At 39.5% G+C, this 18,828-nt stretch overlaps 3 long non-coding RNA genes across 7 annotated transcripts in view; 1 reads left to right on the top strand and 2 right to left on the bottom strand.

Moving 5' to 3' along the window:
• LOC148059324 (uncharacterized) overlaps positions 1 to 18,828 on the bottom strand; it is a 42,608-nt gene that overhangs the window by 9,352 nt on the left and 14,428 nt on the right. The window contains exons 1-4 of one of the 3 annotated variants that reach the window (XR_015709503.1): positions 13,567 to 13,629; positions 9,359 to 9,394; positions 8,978 to 9,079; positions 1,836 to 1,938 (exon numbers count right to left, since the gene is read on the bottom strand). This is a non-coding gene — a long non-coding RNA (uncharacterized LOC148059324). Of the gene's footprint in view, positions 1 to 1,835; positions 1,939 to 8,977; positions 9,080 to 9,358; positions 9,395 to 13,566; positions 13,630 to 18,828 lie in introns of those variants that run through there. The other 2 variants (XR_015709501.1, XR_015709502.1) reach the window with 2 other exon arrangements.
• On the bottom strand, positions 956 to 1,584 carry LOC148059329 (uncharacterized). Of its 2 annotated transcripts, none has more exons than XR_015709475.1 (3): positions 1,478 to 1,584; positions 1,093 to 1,401; positions 956 to 1,024 (listed from the first exon to the last, which is right to left on the bottom strand). It is a non-coding gene; the product is annotated as an uncharacterized LOC148059329 (long non-coding RNA). The 2 variants fall into 2 exon arrangements; XR_015709476.1 differs by lacking the exon at positions 956 to 1,024 and having other exon boundaries at positions 1,071 to 1,180; positions 1,252 to 1,401; positions 1,478 to 1,583.
• On the top strand, positions 17,021 to 18,529 carry LOC148059328 (uncharacterized). Of its 2 annotated transcripts, XR_015709507.1 has the most exons (6): positions 17,021 to 17,095; positions 17,216 to 17,318; positions 17,462 to 17,587; positions 17,664 to 17,813; positions 17,885 to 17,972; positions 18,041 to 18,529. It is a non-coding gene; the product is annotated as an uncharacterized LOC148059328 (long non-coding RNA). The 2 variants fall into 2 exon arrangements; XR_015709506.1 differs by lacking the exon at positions 18,041 to 18,529 and having other exon boundaries at positions 17,885 to 17,987.

The following is an 18,828-nucleotide window of genomic DNA, read 5'->3' as shown; positions in this document are numbered from 1 at the left end:
ATCTTTATTGAGGACTACAGATGGAAAGTAGCATTTTGCAAAATCAGGTGCAGCCATCTTTTTAATGGAACTGCACATGTGTTTTTTAAATAAACTGAAACAGAAGAAGTTTAATCTAGCATACATGCATTAATTCTGTTAATGGTTTTATTTTTTGATAATTTATAAACACATTTTTCATATTGTATAAAACTGAAAGATGCTATTGAATGACTGAACAATCTACTTTAATATCCTCGTGTCCATTTAGTTCATATTCAACGTCTGCTGTTTCTCTGGTCTGTTCATCTGGATTCTTGTCGCGGGGGCAGCAGCTTCAGCAGAGAGGTCCATACTTTCTTCTCCCGAGCTACATCGTCCAGCTCTTTCTGGAGGACCCCCCTGTGCTTCCAGCCCAGTGGAGGAACATGGTTCTTCAGCGTGTCCTTTCAGCTGCTGGTCCGGCTCTTTCACCAGCTGGTCCGGCTCTTTCAGCAGCTGATGCGCTCCTGCGGCTCTTTCAGCCGCATCAGCGGCTCTTTCGGTCTTATCAGCTTCAGTTTCAGCCGCCTGCTTATGTTCATCCACTGATTGAGTCATTAATTTATTCCTTGTTTCCTTTTCCTAATTAAAGAGTCAAATGTTATTAAACAAGATTCAGAATAGAATCTGATTCATTATGAATTAAACATATTTAAACTTAGGTAGGTAACAAGTGCACTGTAATAAAATAATTTTAATGAGTAAGATTAAAAATACTCTAAAGGAAAATTCTTACAGCAATTCTTACATACCTCTGTTCTTATAATTTTTTTGTCTGGTTAAGAAGAAAATAATTACAACAAACCTGCCCAGATGTTCATAAATCAATGTAAAAATGTGATTTCATGGACTTTTACCTCTTTTACGTCTTTTTATAAACCAAAAAACTAGAAAACATGTGATCTGTACAATGATCACAGCAACAACAATTCCCGCCACTTCTCCTGGTGTCAAACATACAGAGTCAGAAGAAATAGTTCCTTCTCGTAGATATGTTGAACATCTACAAAGACAAGTGGAGACAGTTTAGAAGAAAACATCTGGAGCAAACATTTGTGAAGCTTCACTCACTGTTTGTGATCCTGACATGACGTGAACGTTCCATTTGAAAATGTTCCTTCACTGCAGGTTCCACACTCAGTGTCTGTGGAGGACGTTCCTGTGAAGAACATTGTGTGTGTCTTATAGTTTCTGCACTCTTGCATTTCACATGTTGGATGTGAAACTCACCTGCTCTGATGATGAACTGTCCTGGTTCACATGTGGAGTGTTGCTGTGCTGCCACACATGTGTCCACTGAGCCGTCCACACAGAAAAAACCCTCCAGAGGTTCACACTTGGTGTTTGCTGTGAAGGTACAGGATCTGATCTCTCTCAGTCCTGTTAGTCAATAACAAATTCTACATCACATCTACATACTGACCAACTCATCATTCTGGTGAAGAACAAACTTTACCTTCAGTACAGACCAGACACTTGAAACAATGTTTCTCTCCATTCCATTTGTCCATGTAAGTTCCATCATCACAGGAAATACAGGACGTAGCTTGAAATTCTGTGCAATCAACTCAACTTATTTTGTGACCTGTTAGACAAATAAATACATGTAAATCACAAGTTTAAGTGACAGTTTAAGACTTGATCTCACTAGTGTCTAAGAAATGATAATAAAGTCTCAACCACTTCTTACTTAAAATGAAAATAACAATGTCAACATTCAGAGCATGTTTAAAATAAAAGTCAGAAAATAGGTCACAAATACAACAAGTCATAAATCAACACTTATAGAGTCGAGGACCAAGACTGGATCTTACCTGGAAAACACTTTGGACAACATTCTTCTCCTTCGTCTGATCTCAACACATATTCAATGGAGTGACAGGTGAGTGTGTTTATCTCCGTTATAGTGGAAAACAACTGTATAAACCAAACAATTATGAACCATCTTCATCAGTATCAACATATTTAGAAAGTGAGAGTAGATGAGCACAATTTCATTTCAAGAGGTCATTTCTGGAAGATTCGTCTTTTTATCTGTTACTGTTTTTATACTATATTAATGCTTGTGGATATTGTCCGTAGGTTTTGCCCGTAGATCAATCGTAGGTTCGAATTCCAAACTCCTGATTTAAAAGAGAACCCATTTAAAAAATGCAACAAAACAGTGCAAAAAAACAACAATCCATGTAAATATGTTGAAACATTGTTAGGGCAGTGACCACTTGTGATGGGACAATACGATACAATGATGACACTGAGAAAAAAATGTCTTCTACTAAACATGCAAAGAATCAAACTTTGAAACAACTGCAGCAGCAACACGTATTGTTAACAAGTAGATAGTTGTTATCTCACCAGCATCAGCATCACCACTGTTCTCCACATCATCTTAAAACATTCCAGTCAGGTCCCAGGAGGAGAGATCCACCATCTACAATCTGAGGAAACAAAGGAGACAGTTTGATTGCAGAGCTACGACTGTATTCGCTTTTAGTTGAAAAATAATGTTGAGTCTGTATGTTTTTAGAATTCTTCACACTGATAAACTATATTTGCATTGATTCACGTTCTGTTAATAATCTTGGTATGGTATAAAATGGTGTTGTATTTGTGATTTGGCCAAGAAGATTTAACTTAAAAACATGGGGTTCTTCTCCCCGCTTAAAATTTGAAGCGCTTCTATACACAGTATTACGGTAGTGACACGCTTGGGCGTCCTCGTCAGAGGTTTATTTATATTTCATTTCATAAGTTCACCTATAACGTTGCGTTCCGGAAATGGTTTCTGTTTATTTTGTTTGCTACTGTTTTATTTCAACGTTTGTTTCCCAAGACTTTAAGCAAAGTTAGAATTGAAAGAGTGGTTTAGTCACCATGACTGAAAGAGACGGTGTCACTCTACATATCGTAACCCCACCCTTTTCTAGGAAGCTCTTGATTGTGCACGTGATCTAAGTTTGTTCCTCTTTTCACGCACCATATTTTTTCCAAAGAATTATTTGTAATTATCAAACTTTGTTATTTTCTTCGTTTCCTTTCTGTTATTTTTAAATTATCAACACATTAATAAAAATGGATAAAACACTTGTTTTTCCAAAAATAGCTCAAATTGTTATTATTTTGATGATGGTTAATAAAAAACATCTGTACTGACCAAGTACAGTATTGTGTATCGACTCCTGGTCCTTATACTCGTTTGACTTTCCCTGTGTTGTGTTTATTTGCATGCATGAGTTGCGGCTCCTCACGCGTGGCTCAACTGAAACACACGCACACGCACACGCACATGCTACATAAACCTTTATTCGACTAAACTTGGTCTCAAGTTTCACATTTAAACCCACAGAGTTCAACAATACTTTTTAAGTATTTAACACAAGAATAAATGAAGTTTTACAAACCTCCTCTCAGCTGTCTGCTCGCGCTGAAACATAATACAACAACTGAATACAATTTTTTTATCTATACCTCCTCCTGCACCAACACATGTTTGCGACCCGTTTTTGCTGTAGAGTTCAAATCTATCATTACTACAGTAAAACCAAAACAACAAGAATGTTTATTCAAACATCAGTGATGTTTAAGCGGAGAAAATCAAATTCAAGTCGTATTAATACGACGTATTATTAATCATGTCTGACCACGACCATAAAGACAGATTTAAAATCCTTAAAAGTTATTAAAAAATATACGATCTATTTTAATTCAACGTTTTTAACGTCAGGCTTTAGAGAGATATAGAAGAAGAAATAATCACAAACAAGGAAACCCCTGAGTTATCTATCATAACCTCAGGTTCTACGAGTTGGTGCGAAGCCCTCTAACGGCTTCGCTATTGGTTTACCCCGAGGCACCGCCTCGTCTCTGAGAAAGCTTAATGAACTCGCCACCCAGCAGGGGGCAGTCCACTTCCTATAAAGGCGGGAAGCACCCGCCGCACTTCCTCCAACTGAAAACTCAGTGAGAAGGGCGGCCGCTGGGCGACGAGGTTAGAGGGCTTCGCACCAACTCGTAGAACCTGAGGTTATGATAGATAACTCAGGGGTTCTACGTCATTGGTGCTCCGCTCTCTAACGGCTTCGCTATTGGTTTAATCCAAAGGTGAAGCCTGACGGGATAAATGTACCCCCAGGCCCAGGATCCAAGTCCACTGGAGCCGTGGGCCTTGAGAGGTGCACAGCAGCGCTCAAAACCGTATGAGCTACTGATCCCGCCGTCACGTCGAGGAGATAGGCCTTAGCAAAGGTAGACGTGGACGCCCAAGAGGCAGCTGAGCAGATATCCTCTGCTGCCACACCCCGCAAAAGAGCCACTGAGCATCAGAGCGCCTAAACACGGACACCCGCCGCAAGTAACAGGCCAACGCCCTCACTGGACACAACAGGTGGAGACGTTCCTGACCCGGGTCCGAGTGGGGCGGCGGATGAAAGGCCCGCAGCGTGAAGGTTGTCGCCCGGAACAAGGAACTCAGAATCTTTGGGCGGAACGCTGGGTTAGGACGCAAAGACACCGAAGACTCCTCGACGCCAAAGGAAGACACTCAGGGCTAATGGAGAGGGCACAAAGCTCCCTCGCTCTCTTCGTGGTTGTTAGTGCCAGAAGGAGCGATACCTTGAAAGACAAGATATCCAGTGGGACTTGGTCAAGAGGCTCGAAGGTAGGGCCTGTGAGAGAGTCCAGTACCAACTGGAGATCCCACTGAGGGCTGGAAGGCCTTGCAGGAGGTCGAAGCCTGCAGGCACCCTGCAAGAAACGTGCTACCAGAGGGTGGGCACGAGCCGAAGCACCCTCAAACCCGACATGCCTCGTCGCTATGGCTGATGCGAACACTCTCAGTGTCGCCACAGTCCGTCCGTTATCCAGCAAATGTTGCAGGAAAGACAGGATAGCGGAGACCAAACAGGAGCTGGGGTCCGAGGACCTGTCTGAACACCAGTGGGAGAAAATCCCCCACTTTGAGGCATATAGCCTGCGTGTTGACGGGGCCCGGGCGTTCTCCAGCGTGTGGAGAACGCCCTGGTCCAAAGTCCCGCTCAGCTGGTCCCGTGCAGGAGCCACACCTTGAGAGGGCGGCCCAGCACCGGGGGCGCTGACAGAGTCCCCCCTGCCTGACACAGGGCAGAGCAGACTAGTGTTAACCTCAGCCAACGGTCTGCCCACAGCCAAATCTTCTTTGCCACACTCAGAAGGGCTGGGGATCTGACTCCACCTTGGTGATTTACGTACGCCACGGCGGTGGAGCTGTCAGATAGCACTAGGACGTTGGACCGTGACAGTTGGGGAGAGAGGTGAAGCAGGACATTGTAAATCGCCTTCAGCTATAGCCAGTTTATGTGTCTGAGCACCGGTCTGCTCCAGACCCCACTGGCATAGGCCTGACCCGAGGTGCCTCCCCAACCTGTCAGAGAAGCGTCTGTGAACACCTGAGTGTAATGAAGGACGCAACCCAATGGAACTCTCCGTCTGAGGTTGGCTAAAGAGTTCCAAAACTGGATGTCCTGCAAAACCCGAGCGGGAAGGCGCACTTTTTTCCTACCTCGTTCCCGCTTGAGGTCTAGCTTGAGACGACCAAACCATCTCTGAAGCTCCCTCATATGCAGCAAGCCCAGCCGAACTACCGTGTGAGCTGCTGCCATGAGCCCCAGGAGGGACATAACAGTGCCTGATGTTGTCACGTGACACCGAGCTTCCAGCAACTGTGTTGTCAGTCGGAGAATGGGCTGGATACGCACGTCCGGGAGGCGCGCGTATCTCTCCTCCGAGTTCAAGTTCAGTACCCCCAGGTAAACTAACTGTTGAACTGGAGTCAGAGCGCTCTTGCTGAGGTTCACCGTGAACCCCAGGGTGGCAATATGGCTCAACACCTTCTGTGTGTGAGCGTAACTTTCTGCCTCTGACCTGGCAAGGATCAACCAGTCGTCCAGATAGGTCAAGATCCTTACCCCACTCACTCTCAATGGCTCCACTGCCGTTTCCACACACTTGGTGAAGGTCCTGGGTGCCAGAGAGTAGCCGAACGGAAGTCGAGTGTATTGAAACACACGATCCTCGAGGGCGAAACGCAAGTACTTTCGATGTCTCTTGACTATCGGTATGTGAAAGTACGAGTCGGTCAGGTCGATAGATGTCATCCAATCTCCTGGACTTACACCTGATCGTCAACATGCGAAACGGGCGGGTAGCTATGAACTTGTTCAAATAGCTGAGGTCCAGAATGGGCCTTCTCTGCGTTAAATTTGTTCATGTAAGTTCCATCATCACAGAAGGTGCAGGACGTACCTAGAAATTCTGTGCAATCGTCTCTTATTTTGTGACCGGTTAGGCAAATAAATAAATCACTAGTTTAATTGACAGTTTAAGACTTGATCTCACTAGTGTCTAAGAACTGATAATAAAGTCTCGACCACTTCTTACTTATAATGAAATAACAATGTCAACATTCAGAGCATGTTTAAAATAAAAGTCAGAAAATGGGTCACAAATACAACAAGTCATAAATCAACACTTTTGAGTCGCAGACTGGATTTTACCTGGAATACACTTTGGACAACATTCTTCTTCTCCTTCGTCTGTCCTCAACACATATTCAGTGTAGTGACAGGTGAATGTGTTTACCTCCGTTATAGTAGGAAAAAACTGTATAAACAAAACATAAAATCATCTTCATCACTGATCAGAGAAATAATGCTCAGTTGCTCATAAAAATATTAAACACTAACAAAAGAGCGACTAATATTTAAATAAAAATAAATGGTTTAATATTTGTCCGTCTTTAAATCGTATTATTCTGTTGACATACTTTACATTATAGAACTGTACGCTGCTTTGCTAACAACAAGCCCTGGATTACAAGCAACATCAAGGACCTTCTGAACCAGAAAAAGAGGGCCTTCAAGGATGGCGACACCCAGGAGCTCAAGCGGATACAGAAGGAACCCCGAGTCCAGCTCAGAGAGCCCAAAGAGCAATACAGAAGGAAGATTGAACAGAAGTTGCAGGAAAACAACATGAGGGAGGTGTGGGAGGGCATGAAAACAATCACTGGCTGCAGCTCCAAGAGGAAAACCCCCATGGAGAGCGATGTGGGAAGGGCAAACCAGTTAAACCAGTTCTTTAACAGGTTTGATCACCCCATCCCACTCACACCTCTGAATGCAGATGCCCTCACCCCTCACCTCAGCCCCCAACTCACACAAGCCTCCACAAACACAGATGAGGACAACTCCCAACCCCCCACCACACCACCCACGATCACAGCAGCTCAGGTTCATGGAGAGCTGAGGAGGCTGCGCCCCAACAAAGCTGCAGGTCCAGATGGAGTGTCGCCTCGACTTCTGAAGGCCTGCGCGCGGGAACTGGGTCACCCCCTTCAGCACATCTTCAACCTGAGCCTGGGACTGGGGAAGGTCCCCCAGCAGTGGAAGACATCATGCATCATCCCAATCCCAAAGAAACCCCATCCTGGAGAGATGAACGACTTCTAGTTGCCTGTATAAGCAACTACCTGACCGGCCGACACCAGTATGTGAGACTGGGGGAATGCAGGTCTGACAAGGTGGTCAGCAACACGGGGGCGCCACAGGGAACTGTGCTCTCTCCTGTCTTGTTTTCCCTGTACACGTCCGACTTTCAGCACAACTCAGAGCTCTGCCATGTGCAGAGATTTGCGGACGACACAGCCATTGTTGGCTGTATCAAGAGCGGAAAGGAGGATGAGTACAGGGAGCTCATCCAGGACTTTGTCAAATGGTGTGACAACAATCATCTGCTCCTAAACACCACCAAGACCAGGGAGATGGTTGTGGATTACCGGAGATCCAGGGTGCACCCAGAACCAGTTCTCATCAAGGGGGACTGTGTGGAGGTGGTGCACACCTACAAATACCTGGGAGTACAGCTGGATGACAGGCTGGACTGGACCACCAACACAGATGCTCTGTGCAAGAAAGGACAGAGTCGCTTGTACTTCCTTGGAAGGCTGGCATCCTTCAACGTCTGCAGGAAGCTGCTACAGACCTTCTACCAGTCTGTGGTAGCGAGTGCCCTCCTGTACTCGGTGGTGTGCTGGGGGGGCAGTCTGAAGAAGAAGGATGCTTCACGCCTGGACAAATTAATAAGGAAGGCAGGCTCTGTTGTAGACACGGAACTGGACAGTCTGACATCCATAGCTGAGCGACGCTCCCTCAACAGGCTCCTGTCCATCATAGACAATCCACACCATCCTCTTCACAGCACCATAGACCGACAGAGGAGCAGCTTCAGTGACAGACTGCTGTCAATGTCCTGCTCCACTGAAAGACTGAGGAGATCATTCCTCCCCCATGCCATCAGACTCTTCAACCTGCATCAGACATGACGCAGACTCATCCCATTCTTTTTAAGGTTTTATATATCTTTTTTAATTTTAATTTTATTTTATTTTATTTTTATTCTATTTTTTTCTTCTTTTTTTTTACATATGTTTCAGTATATTTTAGACTGTACATAACTGCATACCTCTGTGTTCTATCTCTTTGTAACATATTCTGGAGCTGCTGAACCGTGAATTTCTCTAAGGAGATGAATAAAGTATCTATCTATCTATCTATCTATCTATCTATCTATCTATCTATCTATCTATCTATCTATCTATCTATCTATCTATCTATCTATCTATCTATCTATCTATCTATCTATCTATCTATCTATCTATCTATCTATCTATCTATCTATCTATCTATCTATCTATCTATCTATTTATCTATTTATCTATTTATCTATCTAATCTATCTTATAGTTCACAGTTTTAACAAGATAAAGGACTCATTCCTGGTTTTACCTTCAACAAAATACCTTCATATTAAGAACATGTTATAGAATCACACACACAGTAACTATTCTGGTTGAAGATCACACTCAATTATTTACTACAAATAATCTCACAGTGAAAATTGTATCGTAAAAATACAAAACTCACCAGTAAAAGAAGAATCAACAGAAATCCACTCGTCATGTTTTCAGGACTTTATCCAGAATTCATTCATGATCTCTAGTATAAACATCTGTCAACAAGGAACATCTGGAGTGAAAAAAATAAAGTTCAAAAGGAGTAAACTGATATCATGTTTGTTTTTTACCTTTATACTTCATGTGGACCTTTGACTGCTATAAACACTGTAGGTTGTCAGTGAAATAAAAGATAATAATCTTCATTATCAATGTCAGTTGGTTTCTGTTTCTATCTCATCCATGCACACATGGATAATATTTAAACTCTAACAAATATAAAGTTTAAAATGTTGATCTGCTAATTTATTTTCAAATGTATTTACTTTCTATAAAAACAAAAACATTTTACCTGGTGACTGTACTTTGCTCCTGGTCCTTTGTGACGCTGAATACATGAAAAAAACGTTTAGATCTTTAACATCTTGGTCCTTGTCTTACCGAACGTGTTTTTTCTGAGTGACATTAAGGAAGCAGAGTTTTCATCTTGGACAGTTTCTCTCCATAGTGTGTTTGGAATGTTTTGTATTTTGTCTGTATTCATGTATTTATTTTTTGGGTGAATTTTGTCTGTTTTGTTTGTTTTTAATACGATTATGATAATACATGAATATTCATTTTTTACTTGTATGTTTTTTTTTTAGTTTAAAACACTGCACTGCATTATGACGGGCTCGTTATCTGATAGATGCAGATATTTATTTTTAAAACGAAGATATTGTTAAACTAAATTGGTTGTGCAGTAACACAAGTCTACCACAAGATGATGCCTTTAACAACATCTACGTTACGTACGTTTATTTCGATCAATTATGTTAAAATAATATTAAATTAATTCTTTCAAACTATATTATTCTGACTGATTGATGACAAACGAATGAAGGTTCATGTTATAATATAAATTTTGGAAACTTGTTTTCTCTACTTTCTCACCTAAGACTGGATCTTACCTGTGATACACTTGGACAATACTTTTCTCCTTTGTCTGTCCTCAACAGGTATTAATGATCATTGACCTTCTATATCAATGTGATCTGGATTCTATTCGTCTATAACATACACACACACACGCCTGGAAACATACCTTTGCAGCAATAGTTGAACTCAAAATACAATTTTAATGGTTAGTCTCTTAATTTATTTGAAAATAAAATGTGTTTAATTTCTATTAGAATAAATCATTAACATGTCGACAACTCTTTGCTCCTGATCGTTTGAGACACTTAATACAGAAAATAAATGTTTAAGCCTTTGACGTGCTGGTTCTCATCCTCCATCAACCAACACCTGCTACACACCTGTTCTTCTTCCTCGTTTCTCTGAGAACATTCAAAACGTTGTTTGTTCTGAACCTGCAGCTTCTTGAATATCCTGGAGAGTCAGGGGTGTCAAACTCTTAAAGCAGTCTTAAGTAACAGGTCCAACAAAATGTACATTTACCAAACATTTTGATATTGTCTTGACTTTACCTTCTTTTTAGTCACCAGTGCATTAAGTTCCTATGTTAGGATACACGTGTCTCTCTATCTGCTAAATCACTGTTTAACAATGTTGGATCTTGTTCTATGAAAATGCGTTCTGCTGAATCAGTCAAATATTTCTGTGTAGATCCACATCTCCAAGAAGTACGGCTTCACCAAGTTCAACGCTTGTGACTTTGGTGAAATGATGGCAGAGAAGCGTCTCATTCCTGACAGCTGTGGAGTGAAGTACATCCTCAAGCTGGCTGATGTTTAAATGATCAGACATTTATGAGATTAATGAAAGGTTTGACAGAAACTGGATGTTTTCTATATCACAGACTAAGCTACACACACAGGCACATGAAGACAACCAGAAATATGTTATGTTCACTGAACAGATAATTTATAAACACATTTTTCATATTGTATAAAACTGAAACATTCTATTGAATGACTGAACAATCTACTTTAATATCCTCGTGTCCATTTAAAAGCATTTTTTTGTGTCTAAAATGTCTAAAACTGTGTCCAGTTGTGAACTTTCACAGACGTTCACACTGACTCTGCCCATATTCAACGTCTGCTGTCTCTGGACTGTTAATCTGGATTCTTGTCGCGGGGGCAGCAGCTTCAGCAAAGAGGTCCATACTTTCTTCTCCCCAGCTACATCGTCCAGCTCTTTCTGGAGGACCCCCTGTGTTTCCAGCCCAGTGGAGGGACATGGTTCTTCCTTGTGTCCTGGGTCTTCCCCGGACTCTGACCTATTTTCATTAATTGATCTAAGACAAGAAATGACAGAAGTCAGTTTAGATAAAAAAGCTTCATCAAATTAAGATTCTCACCGATGCTTCATCAATGAAGTTTTATTTTCTTTCTTCACCATTTCCTGCTTAATAATTAAGAGTCAAATGTTATTAAACAAGATTCAGACTGGAATCTCATTCATTATGAATTAAACATATTTAAACTTAGGTAAGTAACAAGTGCACTGTAAAACAATTATTTTAATGAGTAAGATTGGAAATATTGAAAAAGAAAATAATTTCTTACATACCTCTGTTCTTCTTCTGTGGTCTTTTTTGTCTGGTTAAGAAGAAAAATGATGAAAATAAATCTTACCAGATGTTCATAAATCAATGTAAAAATGTGATTTCATGGACTTTTACCTCTTTGTCTTTTTATAATATGACAAACTACAGAACATGTGATCAGTAGAACGATCGCAATCACAGCAACAATAATTCCAGCCACTCCTCCTGGTGTCAAATCTTCTCGACAAACAGAGTCAGAAGAAATAGTTCCTTCTTTTTTATATGTTGAACATCTACAAAGACAAGTGGAGAAAGTTTAGAAGAAAACATCTGGAGCAAACATTTGTGAAGCTTCACTCACTGTTTGTGATCCTGACATGACGTGAACGTTCCATTTGAAAATGTTCCTTCACTGCAGGTTCCACACTCAGTGTCTGTGGAGGACGTTCCTGTGAAGAACATTGTGTGTGTCTTATAGTTTCTGCACTCTTGCATTTCACATGTTGGATGTGAAACTCACCTGCTCTGATGATGAACTGTCCTGGTTCACATGTGGAGTGTTGCTGTGCTGCCACACATGTGTCCACTGAGCCGTCCACACAGAAAAAACCCTCCAGAGGTTCACACTTGGTGTTTGCTGTGAAGGTACAGGATCTGATCTCTCTCAGTCCTGTTAGTCAATAACAAATTCTACATCACATCTACATACTGACCAACTCATCATTCTAGTGAAGAACAAACTTTACCTTCAGTACAGACGAGACACTTGTAACAATGTTTCTCTCCGTTATATTTGTTCATGTAAGTTCCATCATTACAGGAAATACAGGACGTACCTTGAAATTCTGTACAATCAACTCTTATTTTGTGACCTGTTAGACAAATAAATAAATCACTAGTTTAAGTGACAGTTTAAGACTTGATCTCACTATTGTCTGAGAACTAATAATGAAGTCTCGACCACTTCTTACTTAAGATGAAAATAACAATGTCAACATTCAGAGCATGTTTAAAATAAAAGTCATTAAATGGGTCACAAATACAACAAGTCATAAATCAACACTTATAGAGTCGCAGACTGGATCTTACCTGGAATACACTTTGGACAACATTCTTCTTCTTCGTCTGTCCTCAACACATATTCAGTGTAGTGACAGGTGAGTGTGTTTACCTCCATTATAGTAGGAAAAAACTGTATAAACAAAACAACATGAAATCATCTTCATCACTGATCAGAGAAATAATGGTCAGTTGCTCATAAAAATATTAAACACTAACAAAAGAGCGACTAATATTTAAATAAAAATAAATGGTTTAATATTTGTCCGTCTTTAAATCGTATTATTCTGTTGGCATACTTTACATTATAATTCACAGTTTTAACAATATAAAGGACTCATTCCTAGTTTTACCTTCAACAAAATACCTTCATATTAAGAACATGTTATAGAATCACACACACAGTAACTATTCTGGTTGAAGATCACACTCAATTATTTACTACAAATAATCTCACAGTGAAAATTGTATCATATAAAAACAAAACTCACCAGTAAAAGAAGAATCAACAGAAATCCACTCGTCATGTTTTCAGGACTTTATCCAGAATTCATTCATGATCTCTAGTTTAAAACATCTGTCAACAAGGAACATCTGGAGTGAAAAAATAAAGTTCAAAAGGATTAAACTGATATCATGTTTGTTGTTTACCTTTATACTTCATGTGGACCTTTGACTGCTATAAACACTGTAGGTTGTCAGTGAAATAAATATAATAATCTTCAATATCAATGTCAGTTGGTTTCTGTTTCTATCTCATCCATGCACACATGGTTAATATTTAAACTCTAACAAATATAAAGTTTAAAATGTTGATCTGCTAATTTATTTTCAAATATATTTACTTTCTATAAAAACAAAAACATTTTACCTGGTGACTGTACTTTGCTCCTGGTCACTTGTGACGCTGAATACAGGAAAAAACGTTTAAATCTTTAACATCCTGGTCCTTGTCTTACATTAGAAACACAACACTACACAACAACTACACACTTTTACTTGCTCACCATTTCCCTGAGAAAATTCAAAAGGTTACTTGTCGGTTGTGTTGGTTCTGACCCTGCAGCGTCTTCCTGAAAGTCTTGTGGAGTCAGTTCAAGAATCAAAGTTCACAACATTTAAAGGAGGAGAGACAGAGTTAATGATTCATCTTGTCGCACATGCGCAGATGGATCATTGATTTCTCAGACGGTTTACTGACACTAAAATAATGTTTTTCAAATATATTTTCCATCATGTGCTCATATCAGTTTCAACTGTGTCATGTGCTGTTTAAATTTTGTTTGTAGGTTTCCTTATTTTATATATTGAATAGTTTTAGTAACACTAGAGGGCAGCAGAGAGTACAAGTTGCTTTGCGTGCAGGTGGAGAGAGAGGAAGATCTAATCAGATCACCTGTGCAGGTGAAGCTTCTGTCTACAGAGCATGACTGCAGCAGAGGGAGAAGCTCTTGTGAACTTATTGTTTCCGTATAATTCCGTTGCACAAAGCGGGATTGAAGAAAATGGGATATGTTTTGACATCAGTTACCATGGAGATGTATTCTGTGGAGCTTGTCTGCTCCAGACCAGGCTAAGTTCCAGGACCTATATGATCTCATCCTTCATCTCAGTCAGAAGTCAAATCAATCAATATGTATTACACTGCACACTTCACACTTTAAAAAATTCAACGAGACCCTCTGTGACTATTAAAATATGTGTGATCATTAGTTTACATCATTTTAGAAACTGATTATCTTAGATTATTTTTCATTTGCACTTTTCCACAGAATGTACACAAACCATATAGATACGTGAAGATTAACATGATGTTACTTTAGTGAATAAGGATAAACCAAAGCAAAAATACATAGATTTGTGACAAACTGTTTGTTAAAATGCGCTACACAAATTGTCTGTGCCTTTCAAAACTGAAGTCCCACAGTGGCATAAGAAATGAAAGGATGCAGGAGCCTCCATGTAGGCCTGTATAAAAAGATACTAACAACTCAATCAAATCAATGAAAAATAACACACATTTATTAACCATTGCAGGCCATATTTAACTTAAGTTCTCAACTTAAAAATATTAAAAACATACTGGTCTTAGACCAGCCACCCACTGTCATCACCCGGGAGGATGGTAGCATTGCACTGTAGGGGGCACTCTTCTTCCTCACATGGGGGAGAACAGCACAGGCCACAATTACTGTATACCATGGCTAACACTCAATGGTTCAGGCACTGAAAGCCTTCAGTAGCCAAATCTCTAGTAGTGCAAGAGACTACATTTCATGTCACCACGGGGATTTGAACCCAAGACTTCATGCACTAAGATCAAGGATCATACCACTAGACCATCAAACCATGAAACAGAAACTATTTTTTTCCCCTATAGCTTCAAGGTGAATTTAGAAGCATGAGACAAATAGAACATGTTTTGAACCGGCATTACACTAAGCAATGTTTCCTGCTTTTTTTTATTTGGTCTTTGACTTCTTCATAGGCTACTAAAGGGATGTCTTGTTGCCCTTGTTGTCATAGTGCATCAGTGGATCTGTGATCGATCGCAGGGTCTAGTTGAGGAAGTCGTGTGTTGCATTTATCCAGGATTGGTTTCACCTGATGAATCCGTGTCTGCTCATCTTGGCCTTTGTTCAACCAAGTAATCCTGGACGCTCTTGTTTTGGATTCATCAAACCAAACTTACTGACTTATCCTGGATGTCTCAATCCTACTTTTGTGCAATAGGCCTCTGGTCGCGGATAAACTTCCAAAGCCATTTTCAAAAAGGACTTTTCAAGAAAAGCTGGACGTTCAGAAAGTAATGCTAACTCTGAGTCTTTCACGAGCTTCAAAGGATTTATCTGCCACATTTCCTCCATGAACTATGTGAGTAAATGCATTTTTTTCTAAGTAATGTTGCGATTTATAAGATCAATAGTGGTGCTTGTGTGTGTCGCTTCAGTGTGTGTGCAGTTGTTGCTGAAGCGCGCAGTATACTGTATGTGTGTGTGTGTGTGTCGCAGTTTAATGAGACTCATATTTTGTTTCCTAACTAAAGACATTTATTGTGGTTGATTTCATCGGTTCTCATTCCCGGGCGTCAGAGATGCTGCTGACGCTTTGGTCTGGGCTGTTGTGATATATTTGCGACTCTCAACGTGACGTAGCTGCTGATCCAATTCTAGCTGTTTTTGTTCCTCCGTGTGTTGTTGTGTTACTACGTTTCGATGCAGAGTGTGTGTGTTGTGGCCATGGAAACCACACCGACTGTAGTGGGAGTGATATTTAGATATAATGCACTGATGCTGTGTTCATTTGATGATCTAAAGTCTTATTGATTTATAACAGTTCATGGTCAGATCCCTACGGTGTATAAAGAACCTTAAAGTAGTTAAAGCAAGGAAGATATCAATGATTTCAACCCCTTTTGTTGACTGTAATGACTTATATAACCGGATGTTTTAAAATGATATTTATAATGGGGTTAAAAATGCAATAGTTTGATGTTTTTCGTTTCCACTTTGGGTTGTCCTTCTTTCGAGTAGACACGCCCCTTCTCGCTGTTGCTCTACCCGCGGGAGATTCAAAAGTCACTAGTCTCTACATGAATGACAATCTTCAGGTAGGATAAGATCGTGGTGAGTTTATATTCTTCTTTTTACGCTGTGTTGGTTTGGTTTGTGTGTCTCTGCTATTCCTGCTGTTATTTATAGTGACTCTGAATACCAGGTACCTCGTCCTAAATGACATGTCACTCAGAGTGATGAATTCTTTAATAATGATTCAGTCCTTTTTCCAGGGTTAGGCTGAAGAGATACCCTGACTTGACTCTTTATTTACTTTGTCTCTTTAATTACTTTGTCTCTTTAATTACTTTGTCTCTTTATTTACTTTGTCTCTTTAATTACTTTGTCGCTTTATTTACTTTGTCTCTTTATTTACTTTGTCTCTTTATTTACTTTGTCTCTTTATTTACTTTATGTTGCTTGTCTAATAGGTTAGTTTGCCTCCTAGTTTAATTCATCTCTAAGTTTATTTAGCTTCTAAGATGTTTATGTTGCTTTGTTTTGTTTAGCCTCTTTGGCGCAATCCAAATGTGCCGTTGTTGGACAAGGTCTATTTATTTAAATTTAAGACCAGCCCCTAGAGGTTGGTGAACTTTGGTCACTTTGTAGAATCGGTTACACATGCAAAGACTCCTCCCCTTGACAATTCAAATCTGTCGAATGTAAGTGAAATTCATGCCATATTTAATACAAACTAGATGAGGATGATTTTAATAATTCAGTTTATTTATGAATAAATAATGTGTAAAATGTATTTTCTTTTTTTTATTTCAGCTAGTATGTAATAATAAATTGTATATGTATATTTAATTTGAATATTGTGTGTGTGTGTGTGTGTGTGTGTGTATTGTTTTGGTGTGACTGAGCATATTCATGAAACAATTTCTTTCTTTTCGACCCCAGATGGTTCATGTTGATGGACAGCGTATAAAATATGTTTCAAAGGATGACATTTGGATGTTTGAAAATTCTTGTGTTACTGGTAAGTTTTTATTCATTTCAGTAATAAAGTTAGATGTTTGTCTGTGTCATTTAATTTTATGAAGAACTGAGCATTTTTCGTCTGATCATGGATTAGATTCATAATGTTTTGTTTATACAGTTGCTTTCTACTATAACGGAGGTAAACACACTCACCTGTCACTACACTGAATATGTGTTGAAGACAGACGGAGAAGAAGAATGTTGTCCAAAGTGTATTCCAGGTAAGATCCAGTCTTGGTCCGCGACTGTGTTTGAAGTCAGACTTACAACTATGATGGAACAAAAATGTTGACAATGTTTTTGCTACTTTAAGTAACAGGCAGAAGTCTTAGTCAAACTAGTGATTTATTTATTTGTCTAACAGGTCACAAAGTAAGAGTTGATTGCACAGAATTTCAAGCTACGTCCTGCACTGACTGTGATGATGGAACTTACATGAACAAATATAACGGAGAGAAACATTGTTTCAAGTGTCTGGTCTGTACTGAAGGTAAAGTTTGTTCTTCACTAGAACGATGAGTTGGTCAGTATGTAGATGTGATGTAGAATTTGTTATTGACTAACAGGACTGAGAGAGATCAGATCCTGTACCTTCACAGCAAACACCAAGTGTGAACCTCTGGAGGGTTTTTTCTGTGTGGACGGCTCAGTGGACACATGTGTGGCAGCACAGCAACACTCCACATGTGAACCAGGACAGTTCATCATCAGAGCAGGTGAGTTTCACATCCAACATGTGAAATGCAAGAGTGCAGAAACTATAAGACACACACAATGTTCTTCACAGGAACGTCCTCCACAGACACTGAGTGTGGAACCTGCAGTGAAGGAACATTTTCAAATGGAACGTTCACGTCATGTCAGGATCACAAACAGTGAGTGAAGCTTCACAAATATTTGCTCCAGATGTTTTCTTCTAAACTGTCTCCACTTGTCTTTGTAGATGTTCAACATATCTACGAGAAGGAACTATTTCTTCTGACTCTGTATGTTTGACACCAGGAGAAGTGGCTGGAATTATTATTGCTGTGATTATGATCGTTCTACTGACTGTAGTTTATTGGTTTATTAAAAAAAAGACAAAGATGTGAAGAAAGTAAACTATAAAATCACATCGCTCCATTGATTCATTCTCATTTGGTCTTGTTTGTTTTTTCATCTCCATTTTTTTACTTTTCTATTCTTATCTTTTGTAGCTACACTGACTGCTCTCTTGTTTCTTTCCTTAGTTGATTAATTTAACACAACATTTTAGTAAATAAAGACAGAATCGTGGATCATACAGTCATTAGAATGTTTTATTTTTATTTTTTATAAAAGACGTATAACAAAAAAAATGTTGGTTAATAAATGTGCTGTTCTGTGTTTTCATTAAAAAATGTTATTAAAGTTGTGGCTCTAGATTTTTTTTTTGTCAAACAAGCTTCTTATACTTGTTTAATTGTATATTGTGTCTTTTTGTATCATTCTTTAAGTGAATAAAGGTCAAATCTAATCATAAAGAGTCCATTAATAACACATAAATGAATTTACGTATATAGGGGTCAAGATTAACCCTTTAATTTAATCAATATTAAAGTCAGATTTCAAGACTAAACCCTTGATCGCTGCATAAGTGAGTAAATTGCCAGTTATTCCATTCTTTCAGTTTGTTATGTTTGTGTTAATGCACAACAAGATCTAATATTTGTTGTGATTTATTTTACAACGTAAACCTTGTATTGCATCTAT

The sequence above is a fragment of the Callionymus lyra genome, chromosome 19 (assembly GCF_982586985.1).
Source record: "Callionymus lyra chromosome 19, fCalLyr1.hap1.1, whole genome shotgun sequence".
Taxonomy (NCBI): Eukaryota; Metazoa; Chordata; class Actinopteri; order Syngnathiformes; family Callionymidae; genus Callionymus; species Callionymus lyra.
This window is presented reverse-complemented; position numbering and strand designations above follow the sequence as displayed.